This window comes from Leopardus geoffroyi, chromosome C1 (assembly GCF_018350155.1).
Source record: "Leopardus geoffroyi isolate Oge1 chromosome C1, O.geoffroyi_Oge1_pat1.0, whole genome shotgun sequence".
Classification (NCBI taxonomy): domain Eukaryota; kingdom Metazoa; phylum Chordata; class Mammalia; order Carnivora; family Felidae; genus Leopardus; species Leopardus geoffroyi.
Genome location: NC_059328.1, coordinates 13,715,838 through 13,743,002, shown reverse-complemented (window position 1 = coordinate 13,743,002; position 27,165 = coordinate 13,715,838). Strand labels below are relative to the sequence as shown.

Below are 27,165 nucleotides of genomic sequence, written 5' to 3'. Positions count from 1 at the left end.
GGGACACTGACACTGCTTCCTGCTTGCCTGCAGCCTGGCCTACAGGACTGATGGCTCAGCTTTCCAATAAGAGGAGAGGGGTCTGTCTGTAGCTTCTCAGGCCTGGGTGGGGGCAGGGCCCTCTGCTGTCCCCGGCATGGGCAGCTCTCCGCATTGGGAGCCTCTGTTTGGAGCATGTTGCGAGAAGGATCTTTCCTTCTACTCCTTGAGTCCTGGGGCTCGCATGAGCACACAGGTCTGCCCAGGGAGCTAGGTGTGGGTCTCCTTCCTTTTCCTCCACTGGGCTGGATTCAAATGCCGGCTCCATCACCCGCCAGGGAGATTGTTGAACCATTTGGAAGCCTGTTTGCTCATTTAGAGAGACTGGTGTAATAAAATCTACCCAGGGTTGCAGAAGGGGAGAAGTAATCCGTTGATGTTAAAGACGAGAGACTGTGTCAGGCCAGCGTGGAGCAGAGGCCCAAGTCTCAGGTCTGTCTCAGGCAGGGCCTGACTCTCAGCCGGGAGGTCTTACACCCCGTTGGGGGAACGAGCTCCTCTCCCGGGCTGGTCTTCTCTTGAGGACTTGAGAATGGCCTGCTGGCCCGCCATGGCCATGGGAAGGCTACCTCTGCCTCTGTGGGCAGCTTCGCCGGGGTGGGGTAGGGGAACAGGCACTCGCTCTTGATGGTGAAACACGGAGGGCTGGGCCCTTCTGTCTGCCACTGTTGATTGTGTCGTCATGCCCCAGGCTTGTGCCGTGTTTGTTTTATTGTGTGTGCTTTTTTGGACCGGGCGACTAAGGGGATGGAAAAACCGTGCCCAATCTCAAAGGGAGATAGGTTGGCGTTGAGCAATGCTCTGTTCGAGTTGCACCCAGGGCGTGGGGTGTGATGTCAGCCTCTGGCGTTGGCCTGGAATGAGATGGCCACTGCTGAGGCAGGTGGAGTGTGGGTGCCTTCCTCCCACCCTCTGGGCTGCACGAGCACCTTCCCTTCCTCCAGTTTTTTTTTTTTTTTTTTGTGAACCGGGGAGGCGCATCTTTTCTGAAGTTGATTCGGGGCTCAAGTTTTTGGATTTTTCCAAAGCAAGTATACTCCCTTCTGTGGGACTCAGCTTCCCTATCTGTAAAGTGAGGGGTGAGTGGGTTAGAACCATGCTCTCTGAAGCTTCATGCTTCCTTAGAGATGCTGTTGGGGGGGGTGTCCTTGAATATTACATGAGACTTAATATTTTAAATTATATTAAAATGTTAAATATGGCTATAAACATGTGCTCACTTGAAAAAATTTTTTTTTAACATTTATTTATTTTTGAGCGGGGGAGGAGGGGCAGAGAGAGAGGGAGACACACAATCCGATGCAGGCTCCAGGTTCCGAGCTGCCAGCCCAGAGCCCAACGCGGGGCCTGAAGTCACGAACAGTGAGATCATGACCTGAGCCGAAGTCGGGTGCTTAACCCACTGAGCCACCCAGGCGCCCCAACATGTGCTCACTTTTTCAGTTCACGTTAACTCCTTGAAGTCCACTGACACACTAACGTATTAGTAGTTGGCCTCAAGTTAGAGCCACCCTCCTGCCTTCTCTATTTGTCTGAAGAGTACTCTGACATTGCAGAGCAAACCGCTAAAAACCATTCCCATTTGTAGCTACTTATCTGTGTGAGTCAGGATTTTCGTGAAACTCTGCAGCCAAAACTGGAAACAGAATTAAATGGAAAGTGGTGCTGTCATCTGTAGTCCCCATTCTAAGTGTTAATGAATCAAAATAGCCTCGTCAACTTCACTGATTGAATTTAGAATGGTTATATTTGAAATATCTATGTTTGAACTTACAATATAAATGTATACAAGTAGCATTCTGTTTTTACCTGTTTCTGTATTTGGGCTTCTCATAAGAATTTTCTCTTGGGAGGAGGGCAGGCATCTGAACCACTTAAAAAAAAAAAAGTTAGGGGTGCCTGGGTGGCTCTTAGGCATCCGATTCTGCATTGGTCATGGTCATGATCTCATGGTTCTTGAGACTGAGCCCCGTCTCAGTTGAGGCTCTGTGCTGCAGAGGCTGCTTGGGATTCTCTCTCTCTCAATCTCTCTCTCTCTCTCTCTCTCTCTCTCTCTCTCTCTCTCTCCCTCTCCCTCTCTCTTTGCCCCTACCTCTGCTCTCTCTCTCTCTCAAAATAAATAAACTTAAAAAAAAAATTAAAAAACCACCGGGCTAGATGATCTCAGAAGGTCTTGACAAAATATAATCTTGCATTGGAACTCCCGGCCCACTTCTGGGCCCCTGTCCATGAGAGAAGGCACAGTCTGAGGGATGGGACCACGGGGTTTGCTTGCACTGTTGGCCACTGAAGCCTTTACATCCTTTCGGGATGTCTAGCACGGAGCCCCAAGCAGTGAGCCCTGGAAGGCACCTGTGCCAGGAAAGGAAAGGTTCCCGGGTTTCCTCTGGTTCCCCCCGCCCAGAGGAACTCACAGCCTTGGACACCCCCCACTTGCTTCCCCAGAGGGCAGCCTGGGATGTGCAGCTCTGTGTTGTCTAAGCTGGGGGCCTTTGGGTTCCCCATCTGGGATGTGCGGCCATATCCACCTACCACCACATTATTCCTGGTGTAAAATATCCTTTCACAGATTTACTGCGGTGTAATTTGCATATCCTAAAATCCTCTCATTTTAAGCGCACAATTCAGTGATTCTTTTTTTTTTTTTTAAGTAAATCCATAGAGTTGTGCAACCATCACCACCGTCCAGTTTTAGAATACTTGCATCCCCCCCCCCCCCCAAAAGATCCTTCGTGACCATTTGTAGTGAATCGCCATTCCCACCCAGCCCAGGCAACACAGATCTGCTTTCTGTTTCTATAGATTTGCCTCTTCTGGACACTTCATAGAAATGGAATCATACCATAGATTGTCTTTTGTGTCTGGCTTCTTTCACTTAGTGCTTTTGAGGTACATCCATGTTGTAGCAAATTCCTTCCTTTAGATTGGCGAATAACGTTCTACTGTACGGGCAGACCACATTTTGTTTATTCGCTCACCTCTGTAGTCGGTAGACTTTAAACACAAAGAGTCACTTGTGAACCACCTCAGATCATCTCATGTGCCATCGGTGGTATAGGAGCCATGCTTTGGAAACACGCAACCCAAACCACAGCCCCTGGCCTGTTCGCTACGGCTTTTGGTTTCCCTTTGGTCCAACAAGCTCTGAGCTCTTCACCATGAAATGTGGTTGCCGAAACTGTAACGCCAACAAGGTTGTCAAGCATTGATTTGGAAACCAAAACAAACATCTCTGCCCTGTCACCACCCAGTGCCACCAAAATATCCTGTTCTGAGTTTGCAAGCTGGGGGCTTTTCCCTGGACATTCCTGCTGAATCTGTCTGAACTTTAAACACGTGGGGGGTTTTCTGCATCACATCCAGGAGACCCAGACTCCAGGTCTGGCTCTGCTACTAGGCACTGTGTGACCTCAGGCCAATTGCCGCCCTCTCTGAGCCTTAGGCCCTCCACCTTTGCAGGAAGGGGTTTCACTTCTAATTCACTCTACACTCTGGTCTGTGACTCCAAGGGGTCCGGGTCAGGGCCCTTCCTGCCTCATGGGATGGCAGTCTGGGCCTCCCCCTCTCCTGCCCCAGGCCCAGTGTGGTTTGGAACTGTCTGGTTTCCTTCCCTCCCCGCTGCAGGTCGCTAAGTGTCTGTGCCTCTGACTCAAGTCAGCATGAGGGGCTTGGTTTGTTTTAACCTGGTGTTTGGGTGATCGGAGCTTCCCTTGAGAGTCCGGAAGGGACCACAGTGATCATTGGATCCTGATGGTTCCCACATGGGCCCTCTGGATCCCCGGAGCCTTGGGGCAATTCTGGGGACAGTGAGCGGGGGTGCCGAGCACCTGGGGTTTGGCTTTCATCAACCACAGAAGCTCCATTTCCGTGAGCTGTCATATTGATCTTCTGAGGAGGATTCAATTGGAAAACAGGGCTCTACGGCTTAGAAAAAACAAAAAAGAGAAATTGCTGATTCAGCTGAGTTACTTTCATTTTTGAGGTGGGGAAACTGAGGCCCAGAGGGAGCTGACCCACAAAGCTGAGTTGGGAAGCCTGCTGTCCAAAGCTTTCCCCACCACGCTGAGGTGATGCCCACATCATCTGCCTGTGGTTGGGTGTTGGGAGAGTTCTCTCCACCTTTCTGTGTCTGCCGTTAGGCATTTTTAAAAAAACTACTTTCAGGGATGGGAGGGACTTTTGTCACAGCTATTTCTGATCATGAGCCGGAAGGGGCTGGGCTGGGGGCCTGAATGAAAGGCTCCAAGAAGGGCTGGTGGGTGAGCCAGCTGGAGTGTCCCCTGCCTTTTCCCATCACGCCCTGGAAGGCCCTTGAGCAGGTGTTTGCTGGCCCTTGAGTGCCCCAAAGCCAGAAGACTGCCCCGGAAAGCTGGTTGGAAGGTTTCGTTCCCTGCCACTTCTGTTATTTCTGAAGCTGCCACTGATATGGATTCTTTATTTCTGGTTTCTCCAGGAGGCAGCCTGGGATGGTGGAAAGAAGGTTGAAATCCCAGCTCTGCCACTTTCTGTGTGACTGTGGGCAATTGCTTAACCTCTCTGAACTGCCTGAGCCACCACTTTCTGTGAAAGAGGGGGAGTAATGTTGTTCCCCTAGGAATCGGGGAGGAATAAATGAGCCCCGGTGACAAGGCACCTGGGGCTCGGTCGGTTCCGGGTTGGTCCCCTCTCTGACCTCCCGCAATGTCTGTTCCCTTCATTTCACAGGGCTTTCCCGGCACAATGCTGGACCGCCCAGCACACCCATTTCAGGACGCGTCGCAGCTCTGTCCCGTGGAAGGCGCCAGACATGGTGTTGGGGGAGGAGGGAAAAAGGGCTACTTCTTTGTCCAGCATCTAAGGAGGGTGTTCTTCCTACTCTTAGCGGTTGATTTGTGCCTCCGGAAATCTCTGGCCACCCCCCCCCCCCCGCCCTTTCTTCTAACCTTCATTGAAAGAAACACACAAACCCCCTCCATCCAGCTTCTGGGTATCCTAGAGTCTCTTGGCTGTGCCGGCATTCTCTTTGGGAACACATTTGGGAGGGATTTTCAGAGCCTCAAGCCAGAGGGAGGGGAATGAGGTCCCAGAAAAGAAAGGGAAGCAGGAAGCCTGGAGACAGCTGACGCTGAAGATTCCTTCCCTGAGGAATGTGGGGCGGGGCTTTTGCCTTGGCCACCGGATGCGAGGCCCCTGCCCCCCTCCCCCGCCCCAGTGCACACACGCATACACACACACACACACACACACACACACACACACACACACGGACTCACACGCTCTCAGTCTCTGTAGGCTCTTGGCCCGCATCCGCACACGTGTCGGCATTTGAAGGACACGGAAGGGTAGACCCAGAATCTGAACGTGCTCTTTGCCGCAAGGAGATGCGTTGACTTCTAGGGGCATCGATTTAAACAGTGCCATGTGTCCACAATACCGGAGGCTGTGGACTTTGCAGTTGGAGTCCTGGCTTTTGATCACATCGGGGAAGCGAAGCCCGGCTGGTGTTCTGCTTGCTTCCCATGTCATGGATGGCTGAAGGCCTGGGACAGGGGAGGAGGCGCTGTGGTCTCCTCGGCTCAGGACCGGGATGCATTGGTTTTCCTTGACTTTCTTCTATCAGGCGTTCCTGAGCGCCCACGACCTCTCCCATCACGGCACCCCATACCCTGAATCGCAATTGCCTGGGATGTCTGCTCCCCCACAGACTGGAAGCTTGTGGGGGCCGGTTCCAGGTCTGTGTACTGGCCGAGCCCAACCCGGGCCTGGCCAGAGTCCATGCTGAGCAAGCGCTTTGCGGTGAGGGAGGGCCCTGCGCCTGGCCGCTGTGTGGTGATAGGCCCCTGGTGCGGCCAGGGGACACAAGGCCCAGATGACGCCGGTGGCCGCCACAGACTATATATCTGGGGTCTCGCGGCTCGTGGAGGGAAGGGGCTGGTTTGGAGTCGGGAGACCCGCGCTCCCGGCCCCACGCGTCAGTTGGACCATATTTGAATGGCACCCATCACCCGGTGGTAGATGCTGGGCTCCTGGCGCAGGGGTTGAAAACTGAGTGACATCGGCCTAGTCACTTTGCCTCTCTGGGTCTTTCTCCTCATCGCTATGCCGAGGTTGTGGGCAGGGTGAATGGGCTCACGCAGCTCCAGCCCTGTCTAAGTGAAGTTCTGTAAGAGTTCCACGGCAGGATTTCACGGGGCAGAAGCGTGGGTGCCCTGAGAAGTGAGTGGTGCCGGCTTTGTGGGCCGAAGTCAAGAGCCAGGCCGGAGGCTGGGGGGAGGGCGGTCAGCGTCTCCGCCAGCGGCCTCTGGGTGTCACGTAACCTCTGGGCATTGCGGGTTGCGCGGGCCAGATGGGAGGCTGGTGAGGATTGGCGAGGCGGCCGCCTGCCCGCCAGAGCTGTGCCCGCCCACCTTCAGGGGGCACGGGGCATTCGGCTTCCTGGGCAGGATGTGGTTTCTTGCCCTAGTTCCTGGTACAACAGAGGATAGTTGTCACCCAGCAGTAAACCTGGTGAAGGCCTCTGGTTCCCTCAAGGGGCTGTGGCCTGGCCGAGTCCCCTGGCGGGTGGCAAGGGGGCGGCCGGAGCCCCGTGGAGTCCGGGTTGTGGTCCCGGCTTGGCTGTGCTGTGATCCGAGGTTCCGGTTGTCCGCCGGGGAAGGGGGATGGTGGGAGGATGGGCTGTCCCAGGGCACTGCCAATCCTGGTCTCTCTGTAACTTTGTTGGCGTGGTTTCGGATCCGCACCCCATTTAATCTTTGGCACCTCAGTTTGTCACTCCATAAAATGGAGTTTTCTCACGAGTCCTGCTTTCCAGGGTTGCTGTAAAAATCAACCAAAATACGGAGTGTAGAACGTTCTGAAAGAGGTTGAAAAAATAAGCCATAATGACTTAATAGCCTCCACTGATTGAGCAACTACTATGTGCCAGGCTCTGTAATGAGGTCTTTATTTTTTAAAATTCAAACAAAAATTTCATTTTAGAGAAAGAGCGAGCGGGGGAGAGGGACAGAGGGAGAGAGAGAGAATCCTAAGCAGACTCCATGCTCAGCACAGAGCCCCACACGGGGCTCAATCCCACGACCCCGGGATCATGACCCGAGCCAAAACCGAGAGTCGGATGCTTAAGCAACAGAGCCACCCAGGTGCCCCTGTGATGGCTTCTTTAAATAAGTGAGAGTTCATTACTAGACAAGCCCAAGAGCTGAGAATTAATTATGCCCATTTGGCAGGTGAGAGGTTCTGACAGGTGAAGCAGTCTGCCCCCGATCTTACGGCAAGTCCGGTCTGCATCTCTAGACCCCGAGTTCAGCGTTCTTCCTAGAGGCGGACGGGCTGGCCAGGTTCCTGCCGCCCTGGGGAAGGCTGGTCCAGGGTGAGGAGGCAGGCTGAGGCGTGGGGTCTCCCCAGCGCCTGTCACAATATTGCCACCACAGGTGGCAGAACAGAAGGCGGCTGCTGTACTGGGAAGTCTTCCCGCTCTCACTTGATGGTAGTTATTTCTCAAGAAGCCAGTGAGTCACCGGCAATGGCAGGCAGATGAGCCTCCCGGGCCACCGTCGAGGGCGGCCTAGCCCCCCTGCTCTTTGGAGGTGATCCTGGTCGGGGACTGGACTCTGGGCAGGGAGCAGTTACTGGTCAGCCACAGAGGCTGGCACAGTGGAGCCGGTGGGCCTGGCAGGGGGAGGAGCGGGGGGGGTCAGGGGGCACGTATTATTACCTGTCTGACACTTATCCCTCCTCTGATTTAAACCTTGTGCCATCTCTGCAGAGGGAAACCCAGGCTCAGGGCACAAGAGTAACTCACTCTAAGCCACACAGCAAAGCCAGGGGCTGGATGTGGGTCTCAGAGAAGAAGCTAACGCTCCTTTGATCGTACCCGGCACCTACACCCTCCCAGGGCAGGGGCCAGGGTTTCTCGTCACTTGGTGACAAGCAGGAGAGAGCAGCCGGCACTCTGGTGACTGCAGGGAAACGGGCCTCCGCCCTGGGCTTGGGTCTCCCTAACTTTTGCTTTCGGTTGGTTCCATAAACTTTGCCTGGGTACAGGGAACTTGTGACAGTCACTCCGTGCCTCGTTTGGGGAAGATGAGCCCACTGGGTGTGGACGTCTGAGAAGCTGAGGTTTTGTTCTCCTGACCGTGGCTGGGCACCCACTGTGCACCAGGCCCCGTGCTGGGCACTGGGGGGAAGCAGACGTAGCCCCTGCCCTCGGGATCTCAGAGTCTGGGGACGCAGGCAAATGTGACGATGCCACCTGACACGCACCCGCTCAGATAGTACCTGTGCATAGTAAGGGCACAATAAATATTAATTCATTAATTAAACAAATATTTATCTACCATTTACTCTTCGTCAAGCTGCATTCAAAGCGGTTTACAAACCTTTGATTCACGTGACCTCATCCTAACCCTATGCATTAGGTGCTGTCATTAGCCCCGTTTTAGAGGATGGAACTGAGCTGCAGAGACGTTGAGGGACCTGAGCCCAGACACAGGTAGCAGGTGGGAAGCCAGGATGTCAACCCAGGAAGTCAGGCTCCAGATTCAACCTTCTATGCTGTCTCCACGAAGGGACATGTGCCCACTGCAAGTAGCTTCCATGCTCTGAGCCTCAGTTGTCACTCCTGTGAAATGGGGACAGTACCTCTGACCTCCCTGGGCCGTTTGGAAGGTTAAATGAAGTGATGTCTGCGGAAACACTTTATAAACTGCTGAGTGTTCGCCCTGGGGGCGTGGGGGGATGATTAGAAGCCTGGGTCCTGCCTACACACTCTGCAGTTTCCTCCCCAGCTTCCCAGGCAGCCTGGGGCTCCTCGAGGCCCCAGGAGATGTCCCATCCTTCCCTTGCCTTTGCATTCACACCCCCACTGGATCCCCGAGACAGGCCCGTGATGTTGATGTTGGACAGAAGCCCGCAAAACGAGATAGCTCGGGGAAGGGCGCTTGTGTGGCACTTGGAAGCTGGGAGGAGAGGAAGTGGGAGAGTTTCTGCTGCTTATCAGCCATGTGAACTTGAGAGAGTCCTTTGCTCCTCTGAGAAGTGGGGACAGTCCTGTGCGTGGGTGGCAGGGAAAGCCAGTGGGATGCTGCTGTTCGGACGCTGGCAGCCGCCGTCGTTGTTATTAAATGAGGCTGGGGGTCCTGGGGAAAGGAGCAGGGGTGGGGATCGGAGGGCAGTTGGACCCCGGCCTGGGCAGGAGGCCCTCCGCTCGGCTGCCCCGGGCGGGGGCTGTCTCAGAGCTCTCTCTGAGATGCTTGCTGAGTGCACTCTGGCCGGCCTGCCTGCGTGCTCTGACTTTGGGATGCGCCCGGTTCACACAGCCCCCCGCTCATCTGCTGCGTGGTGGAGAGACGCCCCCGCAGTGGAGACACTGCCTTCCGCCCTCTTAATTGGCCATTTTTATTACTTGGGTTATTTAAGACGGTACTTGGCTGGCTGCCGCCTGTTTGCCGTCTTGGGGGAGGGGAAGACTGCTGGTCTAAGTGGACCTTGTGAAATTCCCCGGCAGACAGGCTCCTCTCAGGGCAGGGTCGGTACATCTTCCCAGGGCCTCTCAGCACCTCCTTTTTGCCCCTGTGGTAATGGGCAGAAGGCCATGTTGGGGCGGTGGGTGGGGAGGCTGACTGCAATAGCTTATTGCAAAGTCAGACCACAGGACCAGAGAGCCTTGGAGCTCTGGGTGGGACCCTGCAGTGCCTGAAACCCAGGGGTCCTGGAAGGCACCCGAGCCAGGTTAGGGCCAGTCAAGGAAGGCTTCCCGGAGGAGATGTCGCCTGAGTTGTGTCTCGGAGGTCCAGTAAGAGTGGAAGAGAAGGGAAGGGTGTTTCAGGTAGAGGGAACAGCTTGGTCAAAGGCCTGGTGGTGAGGTTGCCATGCCAACGTGCGGGCCTGGCCTGCCTGCTCACTCTTCTTCCCCTTCTCACCTTCCTCCCTCCCTCCTCCTGGCCTTCTTGGCTCTCTTTCTTCCACTTTGCTGCCTCTCATCCTCCCTCCTGTCCCGCTTTCCCTCGTTCTTGTTTGGGTCTTTAGTCCTTATGGCTGTTTTTTTTCACCTTCCCATCCCCCCCCCTCCCCCCGCATCTGAGGCAGGGCAGGGCTGTGAGGGGGGCCCTGTTCCCTGTCCCTCTGCCCACCCAATGCCAGCCCGCTGCGGGGGGCTCTTTGTCTGCTGCCGGGGCTTTGTGAGCCTTTGTGTGTGCACGCGTGTGTCTGGGAGCCTTGGTCTACACCCTGTAGACTTGGAGCCCCCAGGGTCAGCACCCTGCCTTTGGCCACCCCAGTCCCTTTGTACCACCCTTGTACATCATCGTTGGGGGCAGGGGAGGCTCCCTGGCGAGAGTGATAGCTGTTGGGTCTTGGAAGTCAATGCTGGTCATGGGAGACCTTGGCCCCCAGCCCCCATCAGAGATGAGCCTAGGATTAGACATGGGTAGGGGTGCGGGGGCCGGGAGTCTAGGCTGTTCACCTTACCTCCTGGGCCTGACCACCCTGCCTGTCCCTGCTCCCTCACACCTGTGACTTCATCTTACCCCTGCTGGGCCCAGAGGGCTTGAGGGGCTGTCCGAGCTCAGTCAGTCCATCCGGATCCTGCTTCCGGGCAGCATCATTCCCCTGTCGTTGCGGGTGAGTAGATGTGCTCTGTGTCTTTTGAAAAAAGACCTTCTGAGAGTTCGTCCCTCAGTGATTTATGTTTTCCTCTCCCCACCCCCCCCCCCCCCGCCCCACTCACATACCCATGACTGTTTCCAGATGAGAAAGCTCAGGCCCAGAGAAGCAAAGCAGCTCCCTTGAGGTCACACAGCAGAGTAGGGTTTCCTTTGAAACCCTGAGCTAAGGGATCCTTCTGGGGTCTGACGGCCATTTAAGGAGGGGTTTTGAAAACTGCCGAGGATGTTGCTGTTAGGGTGAAGAGGCCTCAGAGCCTGTCAAGTGGAGTCTGCAGAACCCGAACCCCGCCCCCCGGCCAGCATACAGGTGCCTGTGCCGTGGATGAGCCTCGGCGCCTACAGAAGAGACTCTGAGGTCCTGGTGGGTTTGTTACCTTGTAACAAAAGGCCCTCCCCTGGCCTCAGGCCAGCAGCCTTGGGTTGTTGACCGACTGATTGACCAGACTCGTCTTCTACCGTCATTTCTTTGTGCCTCAGTTTCCTCTTGTGTAAATGGGATGATGAGACACCCCCCCCCCCCCCGGCATTGTTGTCGATAAGCCTTACCCAGTGAGGACCAGTCCTATCCTCTTTCCTCTGGGGTGGGCCCCAGAGTGCGAAGTTCGGAGAACTTTGCCTTAAAGGCTGGAGTTGTGTGAACCTGAAAGGCGGGTCCCCAGCCCCACAGAGATCCCCGGTCTGGGGCTGTGGCTGACAAATTGTACTTTTGGATTTGTACTATTTTTTTTTTAACTTTGTTTATTTATTTTGACAGAGCACGAGCAGGGTAGGGGCAGAGAGAGGGGGAGAGGGAGAATCCCAAGCTGGCTCTGCACCATCAGCAGAGAGCCTGACACGGGTCTCGAACTCAACAAACCGTGAGATCATGACCTGAGCCGAAATCAAGAGTCAGACGCTGAACCGACTGAGCCACCCGAGCGCCCGGGATTTGTGCGTTTTTTTATGGAGAGTCTTCATACTCTGTTGCGATTGGCTTTCCACTTGCCTTCGGAGAGAATACTAACATTTAAAACCCCAGGACTTAGCCCAGCGGAGGTTCTAGCTCAGCAGGCTACCGGCAGAGCCAGCATTTACCTGATGGCAAGTTCAGGGGACATCCCCCAACTCATAGGTTGTTCCTCTCCGTGCCCTAAGGCGTAATAAATACGCGGGCTTTCACTTAGGTGGGGCTCTGACCCTGAGCAAGGCCACTCGGAGCCTCCACTCTCTCATCTATAAAATGGGGATGCCATCCTGAGCTCACGGCGTCGTAAGGAGGGTCCGGTGGAGTAGTGCATGCCAGGTGCTTTCAGCAGCGCGGTGCTGACCCCTCAGCTGTTACCGCTCTGTCCCATCTGTCCGAGCGTCCCCAGCCCCCAGGCCCCATACAGTAAGAAGTGCCTACTCCCTCCCTCTTCCGGCTACAGGCTGGCCTTTTGTGTTCAGGGCACTTCCTTTCCCCAGCAGAGCCGCCTGCCTGACCAGCAAGGAGGAGGTCACATCCCCAGCAGATGGTCAGCACAGGGTCAGTGGTAGGACAAGACCTAGCATTCAAGGCTGTGGCTTCCAGTGGCCTTGCTGCATGGGGGAGTGCGTCCCTGTTCCTGCCGCCTGGGGGGTGGGGCCCTCTAAGTCCCAGACTCCTTGTATGGATGTGGAGGCAGCCTCAGGAGGTCCCATCCCTGGCCTGAGGTCTCACTGCTCAGGAAGCAGGGGCAGAGCTGGGGTCTGAACCTGGGTCTGGCGGACCCTCCCGGAGGACTGTTGGCCACACACACAGGGTCCATGTTCCAGGCTGAGCAGTGGGCCGTGTGTTCCTGGCCCTGACCCTTGGGGGGAGGGGAAGGGGGCAGCTCTTCCTCCTTCTGGGCCTCTCTAACGCCATGGGAGGATGGCTTCTGGGTTCTGGTCCAGCCCCCAGTTTGCCTCTATGAGGCCTTGTGGGTGAAGTGTGCGTTCCCAGACCTTGGGCAGAGAGGTGACGTCGAAGGCCGCGTTCTCATTGTTTTTCCAGGGTTGACGTCAGGGCAACCGGTTTAGAGTTTCGTCTCTGGGACAAAGGCTGCTCTGTGCCTTCTGCCTGCTTTAAGCCCAGGCACATCACCCCCCACCCCCCAAGGTGGGAAAGGAGATGGAACGATTTCAGGGCCCAGGCAGAGAAGCCCTGGGAGGCTTGGCTCGCCTTCAGCTCCTCCAAGAAGGAAGCCAGGGTCTCATTATCCCATAATACTCAGCTCGCCGTTTCCCAAGAGCATCTCTCGTACCCGATGCAGTCCTAAACTTCATGGACATGTTCTCTTGAAATCACTGCACTCTTGAAGGGTGGCTGCTGTCATGCCCGTTGTACAGATGAGGAAACAGAGTCTTGGCAGGTGAAGTGACCTGCTCCTTGGAATAGCTAGAAAGTGGCAGAGCTGGTGTGTGAACTGGGGTCTCCGAGGCTTAAAAGATCACCCTCCACTGGGTTCCACCGCTGTTGAGTCTCATTTCAAACCCAGCTTCGAGAGCACACTTCCGAAAGCCAAGATACCCGGGGGGAAGGCTGGAACAGATAAATCTCATGGCTTTGGGGATCCAGAGCGTCTGTCCTCAAGATTCAGAGCTGGGCCACCGTGCTGGGAGTGTGTGCTGCATATTTAAGTATGCATGGGTAGGTATGTGCACACGTACGTATAAGATAGAGAAGACGATTGGGTGCTGGAGGGTCTATAGTTGTGGGAATGTGATTCCAAGGAGGCCTTGTGGGCAAGTGTAAGGAATCATCCCCACGGACGTCTAGGACCTTCTGTTCCTCTTTTTCAGGAATGATCCCACTTGATCATCCATCCATCCGCCCATCCATCCATCCTCATCCATTCATCCATCCATCCACCCATCTATCTATCCATCCACCCACCATTTCCATCCATCCATCCATCCTTCTGTCCTTCATCCATTCATCCATCCATCCATCCATCCATCCATCCATCCATCCACCCATCTATCCATCCACCCACCATTTCCATCCACCCATCCATCCATCCATCCATCCATCCATCCATCCATCCATCTGTTTTCAGGGCCCCTATACTCAGGCCCTGAACCTGGGCCCTGGTGATGATGCTGCATGGACCACACAGGCAGACTCTTGTTCCTAGTTGAGCTTGCCAAATGACTCTTAAATCAGAGCTGCAAGAGTCCTGACAGATGTTTAGCTTCTCCCTCAACACACATCAGAGAGGGGCAGTGACTTGCCCCAGGTGGCACAGCAACTCGGTGGCAGAGCTAGGTCTCACAGCCAGGTGTGTGGACCCCGGCCCCACGCTCTCGCCTCTCGGCCACGCTAAGACTCCACTTCAGGCTGGCAGCCCTCTCACCCAGCCCTTGCCTCTTCGCCTATTTTGATGTGTTCTTGGGCTTTTCTGGGGTCCTCTGCAGCCTCTGTCCTGAGAGACACCCGGAGATGCCTGCTGGACCAGTGTGCAGGTCCTAAGCTGGAGCTGAGCCTGGTCATGCTCGGCCCCGAGACGATGCCCTGTCTGGAACACCAGGTTGGCCGGGCACCCGTGTGAAAGACCCTGAGGCCCTGCTTTACCTCTTATAGACACCAGCTTGCTGTCCCCAGGGGTCTCCAGAGGTTATCTGTTCCTCCTTCCACCTTGAGGTTAGGACCTTTGCAAATCCTGCTTAGAGATCTATTGCCTGGGAAGGTCATTCCAGAGCCTTCCCCTAGAAGTGCTTTCTAGCTCTTTCCATCGGAAAATGCTTCCTGGCCTCTAGCCATAATCCCGTAGGCTGCATCATCTTGTGTAGCCTTCCATGGAGTAGGGGAATGGGTGGGCAACAACCGCCTGGGGAAGACGGCTCCACTCCCCTCTGAGCCCCTAAGCTCGCCCTCTTCCCTTCTCAAGTTCCCCTGGACTCCTGCGTGCTGGTTAGGGCATGATGTTTGTGTGGAAAGGATCTGGCCAGTCCCTTTGGGTCCCCACCAGTTCCTGGGAGGGAGGCACATGCCTTCTCCCGGAGTCATGGAACCCTCTGAGCTGGAAGTAGACTTGGAACCCGGGGTCACCCTGGCCCCATCTTTCCTGATGGGGAAACTGAGGCCCACAGAGGTTGAGCAACATGACTATGGCCATTCAGCCAGCCTGGTGGAGTTGGGTCTCCTCGTTCACAGGGCCGTGCTGATTCTGAGGTTTGGGCCGGGGAGTGGGTTTTCCAGCCCGATAAAGGTAGCTGGTGGCCTTCTAGCCCCACATGGGTGTCCTGGAAGCAAAGCAGCCGGGTCCACGGGGCTCCCCAGCCAGGAATCAGTCCCTCCCCTGCTTGTCCTCTGGGATGGCACATTCCTGGCGATCCAGGCCTGCCCTCGGAGCCCAGCGGCCTCACCTCCTCCACTCCTACCTGCCCCAAGGCTCCCTCTCACCCTGCTGCCTCCCGGACTCCCTTTTGGCTCTGGGGGAGGCCACTTATCTCCAAGGGCAGGAAGCCTGAATATACAGAAGTTGCCAAGGGGACGCCAACTCCTGTGGCTGGGGCAGGAAGGGGTTAAGCAGTTCTGCCTGCTGGGGCTGGACACCCAGCTGGTGTCCTGGCCCCCGAGGCCAACCAGGCCATCTGGCCTGACAGAAGCCACACCACCGTGTTCCATCTGTCCCAAAGCAAAGTCACCAGGAGGAGGCCGCCTGCTGCCTTTGTGGGCTTGCAGGGGTGGGCGTGCACTCGGCTGTCTGTCCCCAGGAAGCCGGGCCTGTTGGGAAAGGGCCTACCACTGGGCAGGCTGCCCTGGGGTTTCCCAGAGGCAAGAGGAGGGAGATCCTGAGCTCCCGGGGGTGGTCAGAGCTTCCTCTTGCAGATGGGTCCAGAGAGGTGCTAGGACAGGCCCAGGGTCATGCAGTGACTCAGTGCAGGCAGCCGGGACTTGTACGCAGGCCTTCTCGTGGCTGTGCCTCAGGGCGGCCGCTCACAAGCAGATTTATCCAGTGAATACCAGTTGAGGGCCTACTATGTGCCGGGCACTTGGGAGACTCTGGATCCCAGGGTGGGGAAGGGGGAGCCCAGAGGACAAACCCCCTGCAGGGAAGAATGGCATGACTCAGCCAAGCCCAGGACCCTGGACCTGAAGCCACCCCCAGCAACTGGAAGCGGGTCCCCCCCGCTAAGATGACGCTTAGTGTTTCTAATCTCGTACAATCCCCACAACCCAGGAGGTAGGAACTGTTGCTGTCCCATTTCACGGATGAGGAAACTGAGGCTCAGAAAGAGGTGAAGTCACTTTTACTAGGTCACCAGCTTGGGAAGCGGCTGAGTCTGTCTGTCTGATGACAAAGTACTTTGAGATAAGGGCCGAGGGAGCTGTGTGAGTGGCCTCATCCCTTCCCCCCGGCTGCTCCTGCTTGTCTGTCTGTCTTGGACCATCTCCTTTTCTGGCTTCTTGCTCCGTCAGGGCTGGGGGTTGTGTGGCGGGGGGGCCACGTCTCAGGGAGAAGAGAGGCCCCAGCGGGGCTTGAGCCTGAGAAGAGACGCCATGCTGGTTCCGTGGCAGGATCCGGGCAGTGCTTGGGGGCCCCCTTGGGACGATCTCTGGGTTTTAAAAGACTCCCTGCCCATTGGAGGGTGCTGGAGGCTGGGCCGGGCCTACAGGAACCTCACTTCAGGGGCCACACAGCCAGGGCCACGCTGGGCTCGGTGTGGCAGGTCAGCGGGGGAGCCTTCTTGGGGTTTGGAGGCGTTGCGACTCAGGGTCCATTCTGACCCCTGGAGGCTGACGTGCGCGCTTCCTGACCCCTCTTCCCCCTCTTATGAGGCCAGCTGGCACAGAGAAAGGAGCCAAGGCCTTGGGATGTGAGAGACTGTGTTCTAATCTAGCATCGGTCACACCATCAGGGGAGCAGAGGCAGGTGAGCCGGGTGTCATGAACTTGGGCTCTGAGGCCAGACGGCCTGGATTCAAGTCCCGGCTCTGCCACTTTCGAACTCTGGGACCTTGCGCAAGTTGCCACCCTTCCCTGGGCCTCAGTTTCCTCATCTGTAAAACGGGCGTCATGATGGCGTCTACCTCCTAAGCCAGTTGTGAGGATTGAAGGAGTTAACAGTGCTCATCACAGATACCACTGCATGGCGTTGGCTGTTGTGATTTTGTGACGCTGGATAAGTCGCCTCCTCTCTGTGAGCCTCAGCTTCCCTGTCAGCAGAATGGGGACGAGGAATCTCGAGGCTCCAGTCAGGTCTCTGCCAGAAGCCTTCCTGTCACAGCAGGTTCTCTGTCCTCTGAGAGTGGTGCCCCAGCACCAAGGATGGGTGGGTGGGATACTGTGTGTGTGTGTGTGTGTGTGTGTGTGTGTGTGTGTGTGTGTTTTGGGTGTCCCGGTGCCTCCCTCACTGGCTGGGCCCGCATGATGGCAGGAGGCCGGTATTAAGCAGTGAGTCTGTCCCCTTGAGCTGTGTTGAGTCACTAATCCCTCTCTTGGCACAGACAGTCGCCGACTAATCACCTGTCCGGCCATGCTTGGAGCCTTCCCGGCCAGTTGTGGGGATTAGGATGCTGCACACGCGGGCAGTGCCTGCCCCGGCCCATTCTCAGTTACACAAGCCCCGCGTGTAATTAGCTTCCTGGGTCCTTGTCACCCTTCCCTCCTTCCTCCCCGGTGATTTGCTCAGGAATGTCCTCCTCCCCTGACCGTGGTGCGGCGGGAAGCACATGAGCTCTGAGTTCCAGTCCCTGCTCTGCTGCTGCCTGGCTGTGTGACCTTGGGCATGTCACGTCACCTCTCTGAGCTTCAGCCTTCCCACTGACAAACGGGCCCGGGGTTCCTGAGCATCCCCTTCGGACATCCCGGGATCCTGTGTTCTGAGATTTTCTTTTTGCCACACACGGAGCCTGCTGTGTTTGCCTGCCCTCATATAACCCAGGTGGGGGTCATTCGCCCCCATTTCACAGATGAGGAGACCAAGGCCTAGGGAGGGGACTTGCTCAAGGCTGCAGGGCCTTGGTTTAAATCCGGGGTGGGCTGTGTGCCCCCCTCCTTCCCGGCGGGCTCCCCTTGGCTTTGATCCCTTATTTGTGCAGGCTGCAGATGTTAAGGGAAACTTGGAATCCGAGGCAGGGAGCCCACGCCTGCTTGGGTGCATAAGTGCTCCCAGTGAATGATGTGGCTTTGATGGGGAGGTTACACTGAGCTGCGGACCCACAGTGCCTTGCATTTACCTGCCGGGCGGCACAGTCACTTGGAATAAACAACGGGAGACCCAAAGTGCACATTAGGTTTCCAAAATAGCCTTGGGAGTTGCTGTTTTCCCTCAAAGCTGTAAACATATCTCTGGGTGGGGCCTCCCCAGCCTCCTGGGCACAGACCCCACCCCACACCCCCACCCTGCCGGGCCTCCTGCTTTTTGGCCTGGGTGCCCAGAACCCCTGCTGGCTTCTGGAGTTGAGCGACAGCGAGAGCCCCGGGGTCTGAGAGCTGCTAAGAGCGCGTGATGTTGGGGATGGGATGGGGGGAGCGTCTCTGGGGGCTTGGCCGGGCCTGAGCAGAGAGACAAAGCCCTGGGGATGGAGGGCTGTGAACTCACCTTCCCGTCATCAGTCCCATGGGAGGCGGGCCTGGGTGACCAGGTGACAGAAGAGGATGACTGGAGGAGAGTAACAGAGCTGGCAGGGAGTGTGGAGGTTGGGGAAACCGAGGCTGATGGGGAGGGGCAGGCCGGGAGGTCATGCCCAAGGCCGCACAGTGGATCAGGGCTGCACTGACTCCGGCTTGGATGTCCTAGGAAAGGCCCTGAAGGTGACGCTCGAGGCACCTGTTCTCCAGGAAACATGTATCTGGTGCCTGCTGTGTTCCAGGCTCCGTGCTGGGCTCCGGCGTTGCAGCCGGGAGCCAGGGGTGGTGGGCCTGGCCTTGCAAGAGTTGAGTTCAGCAGGGAGACCGGCCGGGGAACAGATAACCTCAGTAGCAAGTGAGTGGGGCCTTTGGAGTACAGAAGTAGGGCGCTAGACCTTGACAGGGAAGGCTTCCTGGGGGAGGAGGAGGAGGCAGATAAATTAGGTCCTGAAGTTGGTATAAGATGAGGAGGAGAGAGAGGTATGACCCGGGGGGGGGTGGGGGGTGGGGCGTGTAGAACAGAGCCTTCTAGACAGAGTGTGCAGCACACGCATTGGAGGTGTGAGGCAGCTCGGCCACCTGGGGCGGGGGCGCCACGGGGGATGCTGTTTTATCTTGCCCCAGGCTAGCGCGAGCCACCTGCTCCAAGGTTCATCAACCTCCACGCTTTTGGAAGAGAGGTGTCGGGCCCACTGCTCAGATGAGCCCGATCTCCCAACACTTTGCTCCTTGGGGAGGGCGGGGTGCCACCCCAGTGAGGGTGAGGAAGGGCGGTATTCATGGCGGGGTCTTCTTCCACCAGCCTTTTGATGGGTGGGAAAACGGAGGCACAAAACAGTGTTGCTGCGCGAACTAGGGTGAGGACCCCGGGACCCTGCTCTTCCTGGGCTCCCTGCGCAGCCGTCCAGGCTCCAGCAGCTGCTGAACCCCGCAGGAGTACGGCCTTGTCACACACAGCACTTCAGAGGGGCACTAAAGCCTCTTCTGCACCCTTGACCCAGCCACTCGCTCCGCTGGGACAACTGGACAGATATGCAAATGTGTGTATGTACCACGATGTTCTTTGCAGGGTTGTTTAGATTGGTAGGACTTGGGAATGACAGTGCGGGCCCCGTGAGATCAGTGGTGCCACGGCCACCTGCTGTGTGACTGTCCCAGAAGGATGTTTGCCGTACATTAAGCGGAAAAAGCACGCTTGAACGCCGCAGACGGTCTCATCCCATTTTCGCTTTTATGTATTTATTTTTATTTTTATTTTTATTTTTTTAAATTTGTTTAATGTTTTATTTATTTTTGAGACAGAGAGAGACAGAGCGTGAGCAGGGGAGGGGCAGAGAGAGAGGGAGACACAGAATCGGAAGCAGGCTCCAGGCTCCGAGCTGTCAGCACAGAGCCCGATGCGGGGCTTGAACTCACAGACCGTGAGATCGTGACCCGAGCTGAGGTCAGATGCTTAACCGACTGAGCCACCCAGGTGCCCCTATTTTGTTTCAACTTTTTTTTTTTCTTTTTTTTTTTTAAACATTTATTTATTTTTGAGACAGAGAGAGACAAAGCATGAATAGGGGAGGGTCAGAGAGAGAGGGAGACACAGAATCGGAAACAGGCTCCAGGCTCTGAGCCGTCAGCACAGAGCCCAACACGGGGCTCGAACTCACAGACCAAGAGATCATGACCTGAGCTGAAGTCGGCCGCTCTACCGACTGAGCCACCCAGGTGCCCCTGTTTCAACTTTTAAGTTAAAATTGCATACGGTCACAGCCATCATTGTGGCATTAGTTTCTATGCTTTAGTAAAGGCCTCCCCCATCTGAATACCAAATATCATCTCTGCTTCCTCTCTGGTTCTTTAAATATATTTAAAGTAAATATGTTTATTTACTTTTGAGAGAGAAACAGAGTGTGAGCCAGGGAGGGGCAGACACAGAATCCAAAGCAGGCTCCAGGCTCTGAGCTGTCAGCACAGAGCCCGACGCGGGGCTCGAACCCACGACCCGCGAGATCATGACCTGAGCTGAAGTCCGACGCTCAACGGACTGAGCCACCCAGGCGCCCCGCCATTTTCGCTTTTAAAAGATACGCTCTCTGGGGCGCCTGGGTGGCGCAGTCGGTTAAGCGTCCGACTTCAGCCAGGTCACGATCTCGCGGTCCGTGAGTTCGAGCCCCGCGTCGGGCTCTGGGATGACGGCTCAGAGCCTGGAGCCTGTTTCCGATTCTGTGTCTCCCTCTCTCTCTGCCCCTCCCCCGTTCATGCTCTGTCTCTCTCTGTCCCAAAAAAAAAATAAAATAAACGTTGAAAAAAAAAATTTTTAAAGATACGCTCTCATAAGGAAGCACTGAGAAGGATGTGTAGCCAGCGTGAAGGTGATTCTCTCGGGGAGGGGGGATTGGGTGGGGTTTTAATGGTTTTGTCTCACTTGCCTGATTTCTTGTGTAATCCTTGGGAAATACGCATGCAGCATAAAACAAAGGGAAAGTGAGCAGGTATTTTTGTCTCTTAGAAGTCTGAGTGGTTTTGATTTTTTGGCTAACTGACACATCACATCATTCAAAATTTAAAAAGATGCAAGAGAGGAAACTCTCACACAGGCTATACAACATGGGGGAGCCTCCAGGACATTATGTTTAATAATTAGTGAGATAAGCCAGTCACAAAAGGGTAAATACTGTAGGGTTCCACTTATGTGAGATCCCTAGACTAGTCCATTTCATAGAGACAGAAAGTAGCAAGGTGGGCACCAGGGGCTGGGGGAGGAGGGCATGGGGAGTTAGTATTTGATGGGTGCGGAGTTTCTGTTTTGCATGGTGAAGGGTTCCAGTGATGGACAGTGGGGATGGGTGCACGATAGTGTGAACGTACTCAATGCCACTGAGAGGTACACTTAAAGATGGTTATGGCGGAAGGGGGCGCCTGGGTGGCTCAGTCAGTTGAGCATCCGAGTCTTGGTTTCGGCTCAGGTCATGATCTCACGGTTCGTGAGTTTAAGCCTTGCATCGGGTTCTGCGCTGAAAGCATGGAGCCTGCTTGGGATTCTCTCTCTCTCTCTCTCTCTCTCTCTCTCTCTCTCTCAAAGAATAAGTAAACATTAAAAAAGTTAAAAACTGGTTATGATGGTAAATTTTATATTTGTATCTTACTATTGACTTCAAAAAAAAGAAACAGCAGGAAACAGAGTGACAAGCCTCCCTCCCACCCCTGTCCCCCAGCCACGTGGTTCTCTCTCTGGAAGCAACTGCTGTTTTCAGGGTGGTGATGGGTTCTCGGTTTCCTCCCTGCTGCCCCTGGGTGCAGACGGGCAGGGACAGCTCCCGTCCATTCATGGACAGAGCAAAGATGCCTCGCGGCCCTGAGAGCCCAGGATCAGCAGCCCCTTCCGTCCCCGCTTCCAGACCTTCCTGCCTTATGGGTTGAGGGATTGAGGACTTGAGGGTCAAGAAGCCAGAGGTGCCGCTCGGATAGAGCTCCGGGACTGGCCTCCCTCTCTCAATGGGAGGGGGGCATTCTTCACCCGCTTCTTTGCCACTGCCTGCCACGTGGCTCCCGAGTGCGCACTTGGGAAATGTTTGTTGAAACTGTCGCGGGGGAGAGAAGACGGAATCCAAGCTGACAGCCAGACTGAGCTGGGCTGCAGTGGATGCTGGGAGGCTGCTGAGCTCGGTGACCCAGAGACACTCGACTCTCATTCCCTGGGGCATCCTCGTGCCCAGTCTTGTGCCGGGTGCTGGGATGTGCTGCTGGGTTGGACACCAGGGAGATGAGAGGTCCTCCCGTGTCTTTGTTCGATGGCTCCGTGCATTACCAGGCACGGATAGCAGGGCTTTGGGTTGGCACCCAGGTGCGTCCTGTCTGGTGTGGTGTCCAGGGCCCTGGCCAGTTCACTTAGCGGACTGTCACCCCAAGCTGAGCCACCCGTTCTCCGTGGCGGGACCGGCTAATCAGAGCTTCCGTCAGTTGAGTGTTTACTAGGCTCTGGGCTGCACGCTAAGTGCTTAACACACACGGACGCGATACGCTTGAGTATAAGCTAATGCTTCCATTGGCACCTGCCTTAAAGGTGGGGAATCTGGGGCGCAGGTTAAGTGCTTTGCCCAGAGGCAAAACCCTGCCCTTCCCAACATGCCGGTCCGGGGAAGGAAAGTGTGAGGCCTCTGCCGTCAGTGCCTGGGGGCCTGATGGCAAACTGCAGCCAGCCTTCTCCCCGTGCTTTCCATAGGGCAGCAGAGCCAGAAGAAGCGGAGACCATTTTACAGATGAAGAAACCGAGGCCCAGAGAGACCTCAGAGCTAGTTAGTGGCAGCGGGACAGGGCAGGGAAGGAGAGCCTCCGTTTATGCAGAGCCTGCACCTTATCACCTCTTTCACAGACCAGAGCAGCCCCTGAGGAGGGTCCTCTATGATCCCCGTGTCACGATGTCCAAAGAGGGAGGCTCAGGGGCAGGAAATCATTTGCCCAGAAGCACATGGCCGGTCATGTTGGGCTTTGAACCCATTTCGATCTGACTCCAAAGCCAATGCCTCTTTTGCTGGTCACATGCTGGCCCCAGCGGGTTGTCGGGCGGGGGGATGGCGAGGTTGCAGGCAGATGGGTCTTGGCCACTGGAGGTGGAGTGCTAATGCCTTTGTCCACCTGAGCTCTGGGGCCTCGGAGGTGAGTAAACAGGCAAAGCAAATACCCTGGCTGAGCAGCTCTCTTCCAAGTCAGTGACTGAGACCCCACGAACCCACATCTGTGCACCTGACCCTGGGATGGTAATCTGGGGTGTGCTGGAGGGCGTGGTGGAGAGTGGGGTTCACGGAGCTGGTGGTAAGACACTCTTAGCGCTGAGAAGCTGCTCAGCCTTGGAAACCAGATGGACCGGGCTTTGCACCCGGACCTCTGTTTGCGCGTCGGTGAAGCGGGCATGAGGACCCTAGGTGGGAGGACAGTGACGAGGCCAGCACGTACTAAGCATTTTCAGGGCAATGTAAGTCCTTCCCCTTCTCCTGGGAGAGCGAGTCTGATGAGGGAGGCAGGGGAGTGACAGCTCACGGATGCCATGAAGAGGGCATGTGCCAGGACTGGAAACCTCCAATGGACACAGTGACTCACCCTGGGGAAGTCAGGAAAGGCTCCCTGGAGGAGGTGTTGAAGGTGTAGCAAGCCTCAAAGAGGTTGGAAATGGTGCCCCAGAAACCTCATCGTGGTTTACGATTTGGGGTGCAGATTCCTCCTTGCCATGAGATGCCCTTTGAGACACTTTGCTTCTCAGAAGTGATCTGGTTTGTGGGGGGCAGTGCCCGCTTGGGTGTGGTTTCTGGACAGAGGCACTGGAAGGAGGGTGCTGCCCAGCATACAGCCTCCGGATTACAGGCACCCCCAGAGCGGCCGGGTCCCTACAGCTGTTTCGGTACATGGCAGCAGAGTGGAAAGGGCACTGGGGATCTGGGCAGCCAGGGACACTGGGTGACTGAAGCAGATGACTCCCTAGAAGCAGCCCACGCCTCAGACTGGCATTGGGGCAGGTGACCAGGGGCTTCTCTGAGCCCGTGAGGGTGCCTCGTGCCTGTTGGGGTTGCACCGTGAGACCAGCTGGGTTCTGGCTGGAGGGACCTCTCCTGCCTTGGTCTCTCTGGCCGTCATGGTGGCCCTTGCCAGGACAGACAAAGGGCTGAGCACGTGCCCATTCATTCTTGGGGGATGTCCGGGGGCATGGAGGGCAGAAACAAGACATCGGCTGGGTTTTGTGGTGATTATGGCAGCCCAGGGGCTCTGGAGCCAGCCAGTCCTGGGTTCCAGTCTGGCACCTACGCTGTGTGGTCCAGGGCCGCTCTCTCAGTCCCTGGATCTCTCTGACCATCTGTCCTCGGGAAGTCACGTGGGTGAGGAGGATGATGGTGTGCCGGGCGCTGTTCTAGGTGCCTGTCATACGTGAGTCCGCTGAATATTTGCAAAAAACCCTGCGAGGTGGGTGGGCTTACCAAGGCTCAGAGAGGGTGAGTAGCCTGCTCTAGGTCACAGAGCCACAGGACGTATAGCTGGGGTTTGATCCCAGCACCCTCCAGGGCCCCTGCCCTTCTCTTCACTACACACATCGGGTTCGAGGTCCAAGACTGGTGTCTCGGATGTCTTCAGACTTTGAGGCTTATCAGATCGCTTTGTGGTCAGCATGGGGTTTTTGCCTAGGGACTGTGGAAATCGTTTTCTGGCCTGGCTGGTTGGGCTCTTAGAATTTATCCGGACACCATTGCGTGAAGAATGGGAAAGTGATGCTTGAGGAGGGAAGGGACTTGCCCGAGGTCACACGGCAAGTTAGGGACCGACGGACCAGATACAGGGTTTCTTGCATGACCCTGGCTGCTGTGTTGCCTGAGGATATGTGGGCCTACGGAGCGGGGTCCAGTCAAGGGCTTGCCAGTCTCCCCCTTCGACCTCTCTCAAGGCCTGGTGGCCCCCACGGAGAGCCCCGGAGGCCTGCCAGCCGCCCTGCAAAGGGTGCTCGTGACCACTGAGAGACAGGGAGGGAGAGTGCAGATGATTCCATGCAGCTCATGGGCAGGGCTGGCTTTCATTTCACCTCCTCGCTGGGGAAACTCACGGGCAACTGAATTTCAGTGCCACCCCTCTCGGTAGCTTCCAGATCCCCAGAGTCGGAGGATGAAGTGCCCCTGCTTATTAGGTGGTCCTGGGCACACCACCCTGTCTCTCCCTCCCCCCCCAGGTGACACCAGTTGTAAGAATGGCCGTCGTCAGGGGTGCCTGTGGACGCTCACATGAGCTTATCTAACCTGCCCATGAACCCTGCAAGGTAGGACAGAGGAGGAAACTGAGGCTCCTGGGTAGTGGTACGCGGGCCCCCAGGAATCACAGAGTAGCTGGAGGCTTCCTCCGTTTCCATGCCCTTCTTAGTGGGATCAGTAGAGACTCCTATCATGTTTGATTCTAGAAGGCCCTGGGCGCCTCATGGCAAAGCCTTGTCGGCTGGACTCCCTGGACGGGGGGCTGCATTTCAGGTTGCAAGCAGGCCCGTGCGTGCGCGTGTGATGGCAACTTGCCAGCTAGGGGTGCACACGAGGCACGGTGGCTGCTCGCCGCGGCCCATCACCAGCTCACAGCCCGTGCTCCGGCCTGCCCGGGCCATTACTGCCCGCCTGTAATGGAATCGGCTGCCCTGGTTAAGTGTACACATTAAATTAATACCTCCTCCGTGGAGACAATCAGTTGGCATTTAATTTGTGTTTCCTTCCAAGCAGCGGAGCACAGCTGGGCAGCCGGGCTGGTCGTGGGCACGTCTGCACGGGGTCCCTTCCCTGGGATCGGGGGCTCAGTGCAGATGGGAGCACCAGAGTCCGCGGGGAGGAGGACGGGGAGCACGAGTGAGGCGGTGCCTGGAGGTACCCGTGACAGCGGGGCTCAGGGGCAGGGGGAGCCCCTCTGCTCGCAGGCTGGGGGACCCAGCCCTCCTTCTGCTGGAGAGCAAAGATACAGTAAAGCATGGGAGAGGTTCGTGTTGTCAGACAAGGGGGTGCTATGGCGTGGGAAGTTCTGGGGGGCTCAGCAGAAGCCAGGAGGGTGAGGGGCTCCAGATCGTCACCTGCAGCTCGGCCTCTGTTGAGGTGCCCACTCTGATCTCCTGCCCGTGGGCTTGGGTGAAACTGCATTTGCAGAAAGGGTCCCCCTGGTCTGCCTGCGGGCCTGCCACCTTGTCCCCCAGCTTGGGTATTGGTCTGGGCCCCCAGCTCTGCAGTGAGGCCAGGGGTGTGGGGAGGGGAGCAGCGCCTCTGTGCGTCTGTGAGTGGGCTCACCCCCTCCGCCGTCCCGGTGGCCTGCACCCGGCTGTGCTGCCGCGGGGTGGGCTCCCCGGGGTCCGGGTGGAAACCGGTCTCTGCCACCTGCCCTCCACCAGAGGCCAGGCCCACGCTTGGCTCAGAATGAGCTTTTCCACCGGCGGCTGCAGCCTATCCTCACCTGAGCCGGCTTCCCATCACCTGAGTGAGTCAGCCTGGGTGTGCCAGCCGCTTCCCTTCCCTGGAAAGGTGTGGACCATTCCTGTGGCACCCTCCCAGCTCTCTGGGGTCTGGGCGCCGGAGCCACAGCGGTGGCATTTCACCGTTCACGTGGAGCTGCCCCCCGTTCATTGTCTGCTCCGTGCGGGGGGCGGGACTGGGTGTTTTCACCCGTTCTGCCCACCGCAGGCGGTCCTCACGACCACCCTCAAGGGGGGTGGAGAGCTTCCCCTCTCGCAGATAAGGAAGCTGAGGCCCAGAGAGGGTGATTGATTTGCCCAGGGCCACACAGCTGGGAAGTGGCCGGGGCAGGATTCAAACCTAGGAGTCTCCAGGACTTTCCCCCCGGCAGCCCCATGGGCTGTCCCTGAAGCCTTAATTGTTTGGCTGGGGCTGTACCCACTTTCCTCTAGAGCTAGGGCCCCATGCCTTCTTTCTCTGACGGCACAGGAAGTGAAAAATCTGTGAGTCAGTCCCTCTGCCAGTGACTTCAGCTTGGCTTTCCGCCCCCCAGCAGGCCAGGCTTTGTCGGCCCCTTTCCTGAGGCTCTGTGTGTCATCACGAGGAGATGGGGGAGGGGGTGGGCCGGGAAGCGGCCCACCCCCTCCCCCCAGAGGCCCGCCAGGCTTCTCCTCCATCATGTGGTGGCAGTGGTGGCTCCTCCGGAATGCAGGGAGACCACATCTGGCCGGGGCGGGTGCTGCCACCTCCTGTCCCGGCCCCTTGCCTCATGCGTGTTCTTCTGCTAAGGTAGTGGCCCGAGGCCCCAGCTGCAGCTTCCTTTGGTGGAGTCATTTCCTCTCCTTGCCCTCTTTGTCCTGACATCCCTGCCTCCCCTCTTCAGCCACTAGGGCAGTGGGAAGTGGGAGAGGGAAGCTTTCTCCTTCTCCCTGCCCCCTTCCTGCCCTGGCGGTCCCTCCCCCCGGCCTTCGTCTCCCTGGAG

General features: G+C 56.7%; 1 protein-coding gene and 1 long non-coding RNA gene across 3 annotated transcripts in view; both read left to right on the top strand.

The window, feature by feature from the left end:
* IFFO2 (intermediate filament family orphan 2) overlaps window positions 1-27,165 on the top strand; it is a 50,100-nt gene that overhangs the window by 1,917 nt on the left and 21,018 nt on the right. The window lies entirely within an intron of this gene.
* Window positions 10,650-26,781, top strand: LOC123597283. The gene is made up of 3 exons (XR_006712060.1): window positions 10,650-11,139; window positions 13,943-13,946; window positions 26,768-26,781. It is a non-coding gene; the product is annotated as an uncharacterized LOC123597283 (long non-coding RNA).